The sequence below is a fragment of the Amblyomma americanum genome, chromosome 1 (genome assembly GCF_052857255.1).
Source record: "Amblyomma americanum isolate KBUSLIRL-KWMA chromosome 1, ASM5285725v1, whole genome shotgun sequence".
NCBI classification, from domain to species: Eukaryota; Metazoa; Arthropoda; class Arachnida; order Ixodida; family Ixodidae; genus Amblyomma; species Amblyomma americanum.
Genome location: NC_135497.1, coordinates 471,979,498 through 471,986,389, shown reverse-complemented (window position 1 = coordinate 471,986,389; position 6,892 = coordinate 471,979,498). Strand labels below are relative to the sequence as shown.

Below are 6,892 nucleotides of genomic sequence, written 5' to 3'. Positions count from 1 at the left end.
GGCAATGAACGACGTCGTAATGTATTTTTTTTTGCTATTTTATGAGCACCACATCACTGCCGCTAAAAAAATTCTCCGCCAACACTGCATCAGTGTTGGACTTAAGAGCGTTAGCTATGAGAGCTTCAAGTGTTTAGATCGGGGTGCTAGATGGGGGTGCTCAGCAAACGTGGAGAAGACAAAATACAAACATATGAGTGCATTTCGTTTCGGAAACATTCGTTCTAAGATACATGCAGCGTCATCTACACTGTAAAAAAAATTGTTCCTATTTATGGCAAAAGGTACTGGTAAATTGTTGCCGGAGTCTTTCCGTTATCTTTAAACTGTATGTGCTGTAAAAAGATTGGCTTTCCGTAGAAAGTAAAACGGAAAGGTGTCGTACAAATAATGCAGGCTATGTAAAATGAATATGGAGAAATGCCATAAAACTAATGCACGCTTCATAAAACATAATACGGAGCTATCAATTTTTTAAATGAACTCTTCCGTAATTTCTATAATGACAGTACTTTATTCATGCATGGTCACCCCGTAATTATAAAACGTGTAGTTCATTTCGTGTTTTCGACAGTTCCAGAAATTCAAAACCAGTGTTTTATTCCTGCCATTCCATATAAACACTTCAGGAGCTGAACTATTCCGAATCCCTCTGTATGGAATGGAATGCACATGTATTCATAAAAAGGTGTGTTGTGTGTTGCAAAAATTAAAAACGCTGTACATGGTGCACACAAAGTATATATTTGCTACAGCAGCCATGATGAAATGTTCAGAAAAAGCACAACATTGGTTCAGTCCTGCACCGCTTTTTTGCCTCTTCTGCTGTTGTTGCATACAACTGAAGAATGCAGTGGTGAATGCTCCTCATAAGACGCCCTTCATCCAGCGGTGTCGGCTGGTTCTCATGATGTCGTGGCTAATTTTCTAAATGGGATGAACCATGACGTCATGACTATTGACCTACGCTATTGGCTGGAGAGACTCATATTAGGGGTATTTGCTGCTGTGTTCTTGAGTTGCGTCCGACTTTTGTACGCCACATGGGTTCATTCTGTTCCCTGCAAAACAAAAACATGCACAGTCAATTATGCAATCAGCAGTGCAGTGCAAGTTGCTTTGAAAAAGCAAATCTGCTGTTTTCTTTAGTATGCCATGACTGACAGACAATAGAGCTGAGTTTTCACTTAAAATATGCACAAATGTATGCAACAGTTGGTTGCGCAAAGAAAAATACTGCTCTAAATTTTCAGTAGGCAACACGGTTGTGCAGACTACTAGTTGAAGCCAACTCCGCAAGTGCTAAAGAGAAATACCTAATATTTTTTTTACAAATTGAAGGTATAGAACATGCCTCATTTACAAACATATGCAGATATAAACTCCTCTACAAAAGAAGTCCACAGAAAGCCCAAAACAACTCTTTGGGTGGCCCTTTACATTTATTTGTTTATTTATTTATTTATTTATACGTGTTCCTACATTCGCCCGCAGGGGCATTACAGTAGAGGGGTGTACCACAGTATTCTTCATACATTAGTGCCGAGGAAACAAATACATAAACAAGTGAAACTTTAATAGAGAATAATGCAAGCACTCCGATAGGACATAGCAAGAGCATGCGGCAAAATATGAGCGTAAATGTACATTGTGAAATAAATGAAAGTACATAGTAATGTCGCCGCACGCACTAAATATTTGCTGTTTAAAACGTGGTAAAGTTAACGAATGATCCCCCCACCATGCAGGCATAAGACCCCGACATTATAACAGACACAAAGTCTACATATACAGACCACGGAAATCAGTGTTAAACCACAGCATCCTTTAGCGCAACAGAAAATTCTGAATCGGGTGTAGCCACAGCTATGTCGCGGGGAAGATTATTCCATGCACTGATTGTTGGTGGAAAAAATTAATGTGCAAAAACTGAAGTACACGCTGATACTTCTTTAATCTTAAGCGGGTGATCTCGACGCTGGGAAATGTACATACGTGTAAAAGATAGGCATCCTTGTTCAGTACGGTGCGACAATGAAATATGCATCGTAAAAACACGAGTCGAAAAAATTCCCGACGTGAGGATAGAAGAGGCAATTCTAAGCTACTTGTGATGTCAGTGATACTGCTACAATGCGAATAGTTGAGAGATACAAAACGGGCGGCTCAGTTCTGATTTTTTTTCCAATCTGTTGTTATGAACTTGCGTATACGGGTCCCATATGACACAACCATATTCTACGACTGAGTGGATATTTGCTACGTAGAGCAGTTTTTTCACATCTTGTGGAGCATATTTAGAGTTTCGTCTGATAAAATTTAAAGAGCTGGCAGCCTTCAGAGTTAAAGTGTCTACATGGCGGTTCCATGTCAAATCGGAGCTAAATGTTACTCCTAGGTATTTTGCCTGGCTTACTTGCGATATCATTTAGTGCCTAAATAGTATTGTGTATTGATAGGTTTAAGCTTTCGGGTAAAACGAACGTGCTTACATTTAGACACATTAGATTCATAAGCCAGGAGCGACACCAGGATGAAATACAGTTGAAATCTTTTTGAAGTTCTATCCTGTCCGAATCATGTTTTATTCCTCGGTACAGGACTCAATCATCAGCGTACAATCTAATTTTGGAGGTTATACCGTAGCCAATGTCATTTACGTAGATAAGAAACAGCAGTGGGCCGATCACTGACCTCTGGGGCACACCTGAAAGCACGGAAGCGTCTTTCGATTGGGATCCATTAATCAAGACATTTTGGCTGCGTCCTGTCAAATAATTTTGTATCCAGCAAAGTATATCGTGCGGCAAGCCGACAAAGGATACCTTGTGCAAAAGCCTAATAAATATTGTAAAGAGATGATCTCTTTTAAGTGCCATATAAAAAAAACCTATTAACAGAGATGTGCAGATGTATAATTTTCCCCAGAGAAGTACCTTATGCTGTATAGAAAGTGAATGTGTCTAATGGTCAAGACAAGCGTTAATTCCACGCATTACAAACATTTAAGCACAAATTGAAAGCATCACAAAGTAAAACGTCGACTTACAACTTGAAGCCCTAGTTTGCTTACAAGGTTCATATTTTTGATGGCACAGATGTCCTGGAACGTTTCACATCTTCCTGCCTGCTTCCATTCGGCGGATTTATGTCAAACAACTACCTGTAGGGAAAGAAAAAAAGGCATGCTTTACATGCAGAGCCCTTTGCATATGTGTGCACTGCTCAAAAATACAAACACAGATTTAGGTCTCAATGTTATCATGATATACAGTGACCGCAGGAAAGCGTTTGTGTGTACAGACCATCTGTATAATAATTTGCAAGACACCTTTTTGTTTTCCCCTCCCCTTCAATGCCTGCCTAGGGCCATTAAATCATTTCAATAAACAAGCAGCCCTTTTGAGGAATAACCAATGTTTATACTGCTGATACCGAAACCAGATATTCAGAAATATTGCCTACATCTAACCCACCAATTATCCCCTTAAAAATCTGTAAAAATATAGGAAAGTCGTAATATATATCGAATTCCTATTTCCTAACGGCGCTCTTCAGTCACTTTCTTTGCGTACAGACGGGTCGGTTGTGCGGTTTTTTGGAACCTTGTAGTAGTGCTAGCACTTTGAAACTGCATGCAGAGGTTAACGTGGCATGTGCTTGAGGGTGGCCTTAGGTCTTGTGCAGTCACTTCTCATGCCACATCACTGCAATGCTGTAAAGTCAAGCTAACATAAGTCTAGAGTCTAGAGGCGGCCCTCACTTGCTTCGCTGCTGAAGGCGTTGCGGCAGGGAGCCAACTCTGTCATCATTTTAATGGATGATTATTCAATTTACGGTGAAATAGCAACAGAATTGGACCTTTTAAAATAAACAGTCTTTAAGCATCGCACGCTACAGCTTTGATACTAAGCAAGTTAGGCCGACCATTGCCTAGCGAGTGGTGCACTGCCAGCACGCTGGTGGGTGGCGCATTACTGCAAGAAGTTCATCATTGGCTTGAGTGAAAGGTACTCTTGCGTCTAGGTCATAGGCAAGCTTATTATTAATACTCTCATGCCCGTAGGCAAGGACGAAGGGCTGTGCATGTAAGACGACGAGGACGAAGTGTGTGTTCTGGAGTTGGGTTGCCCGCCAGTTTGTTGCTCTGATCTTTGGTGAGCTCACCTTGTACATACCTACAATCTTTTTTTTGTAAATATATTTTACTTATTACGCTATATAATATCAAATTATTTTGTAATCTCTTTCGAGTTCAATAAATCCCGGCTCGACTGCAATATAGCTTCGTTCTCATGCCAGGAAGTTGAGACGTCAGTATTCAGGCTTAGGTATGTCTCCATAATTGAGCTCAAGTATATCCCACAGAGCTGCCAGTTATGCAAGCTTCAGACACTATTAGCCCACCCAGTCATTTTTCATCTCCTTAAGGCGCAGCATGTTGACACAAGTGAGAAAATTAATTTCCTGTTGGTAGCTGTTCTTTGGAAGAGCTGTGCAGCAAATTGTGTATGCAAAGAAAGTAAGAGGCAGATGTAGCAGTGGAAAAATGAAGTAAAGTAACTATTGTGTGCTTGAGAAACTTCAAATGCCAAGTATGCTGTCAAAGGCTGCACTGACCTTCTCTGTTATATATCAGCAATCAGGTAAAGTACGAAAAGCAGTGGCCGCATTTTACACTAATGACCTAAGAGAAAATTAACCCAAATCAAGCTGTTCATGCTATCCCTAAGAACACTTGGCCAATTTTTTAGCAGTATCATAAGGGTGTAAAACCGATGGTCGCACAGCAGCCTGTGATGCAGTGAGGCTGCAAAGAGCCAAACATATGCATGTGCACTCAAACTGCTTGCAAAGTGCTTGCCATTTTCATCCTCTTTTTCAGCTCTGGTGTCACACAGCACTGTACGGCTATTGTTCAGCGCTGTTGTGGTACTGTTAAAGAACTGGCCGTGTGTACATCAGGTTCAGCTTGCAAAAGCAGTACTATGTACACGTGGAGGAACACAGAAAAACTATGCATTAAGTTCGCAATATACACCAGGCAAGGTGTAGAGAAAACAAAATATGCTAGTTCAAAATAAGCTAGTCAGTGGTCGGTGCATAGAATACATTTCCCGCGCAGAAAATATCCTGGGAGGCAAAATGCTTCTTATTAAAATTGCTGCAAGATCTGTGAACATCATATTGTCAAAATTAATGGAAAAAGAAGTTTGTCCCAAAGTATTTTAACATGGGGCACTCACCTTCGTACGAATTCGAGGGTTATGGCAGCACCCTCTGGGTACTCCAGATTCATTATGTAGTATAATATGAAGGCAGTACATGCTGCTTGAGAAGTCACTTGCTTCTGAGAAAATGATTGAGTTCTCACAACAAAGCACTCTTCGCTGTAGATGCTTTCTGGAAAATAAAGAGCCACAGTTAAGACTTTAAATTTTTGAACCCATGCAGTGCTTATTCCTTTATTGCTAACTCCTGAACCACTATTTATTTTTAAATAAAAGTCAAAGAAGCCAATTCCTAGCAATGACAAACACAAGAAAATAAGATTAGGCTGTATTGGTTGGGAGAGAAAGTCATTACGGTAGCTGTATTGGTTGGGAGAGAAAGTCCTTACGGTAGTACAGTAATTCCATAGTAATTGGTTAAACACAGGATAAGGCCCATGCTAGAATTTTACCTTCGAGACAAAATGTAGTCCTCAATTAGAAGTCTGAGGTATGCAACCTGGGCAGGTGTTATCTTCGGTGCAAAAAGAACATCAGTTATTTGCATTAATGTAAGCACAAGGTGCCAAACTGGATCATCTATGTCCGCTACATTTGTGCCAATGTAGAGAGGCAGCAGCTTAAGCAGAGTGCAATTTTGTATTGAATGCCCAGAAACCTTAAAACCCTGGCTGAGCACTTCTGCAGGCTTATTGCGCAAGTCAGGTTTGGAATATTTCATTGTTGATATACTGTTGTTCAGGTAATCATATGTGAACCAGGATTTCTTGTTCACAAAATAATGAATATACAATGCCACATCATGCTTAACCACCCCCTCAAAGAAGTCATGTGCAATGCATGGCGGCAGTCTAGAATTACACACATGGAAAAACTTAATGGCATGGAACGGAGACTGTTCAACAATACCAAAGTCACTGTTGAGAAACTTCCTGCAATGCGCTCGATACATTCATCATAATGCTGAGGCGATCGCTTTTCCCCAGTCGCAAGAGGTTCCTGCTCAAAATCAGTGCGAGTAACAGGGAAGAACCTGCAAAAGTAAGCGCTGGTGGTGGTGGTAGTGCGCTTGTGGTAAAATTCCGTGCAAAGCCACTAATGCCATGACTACCAACGTTGTCTCCCATTATAAAGTCTAGCCGCACATCATGATGGGCTCCACTGATCAACACTCATGACCTCTCAAGACTGACCATGTCCTCTCTCAATGGCCGCAGCCCCTTTGCCAACCCAAATTCTTTGATATCCTACTAGCGGCAAAGCAAAACCATCGGCTTAGCTTCCACACGAGACCTACCATGAAAAGGCACATTTCTAAGTGTCAGGTACACACCCAGCAGCTTAACATCTCCTTTCACAGGGCCTAGATGGTTTGCAATTTCAAATTCATCGTGATATAACAACATTCGTATCAATTTACCCTTCCTGTTTTTGAAAGGCTCACATGAAATGTAATCTTGCAAACATTCTTCAGAAGTCGTATTCTTCTCACTGCTTACCTGGACATCGAAAATTTCATGAGGCTTTCAGCTGGAACATTGTGATATATAGACTCATTATTTTGTCTGTTGAGGCCTAGAGACACTTCTACTGGTTCTACAAAGTTGAGGTCTTTTCTATAGAAGTTGTGGCGGCAGTAAGATGACCTTAGAGTTGTAGAC

General features: G+C 40.8%; 1 long non-coding RNA gene across 1 annotated transcript; it reads right to left on the bottom strand.

The window, feature by feature from the left end:
* Positions 1-725: 725 nt before the first annotated feature.
* LOC144104678 (uncharacterized) lies at positions 726-3,137 on the bottom strand. The gene is made up of 2 exons (XR_013308610.1): positions 3,050-3,137; positions 726-1,061 (listed from the first exon to the last, which is right to left on the bottom strand). It is a non-coding gene; the product is annotated as an uncharacterized LOC144104678 (long non-coding RNA).
* Positions 3,138-6,892: the final 3,755 nt, after the last annotated feature.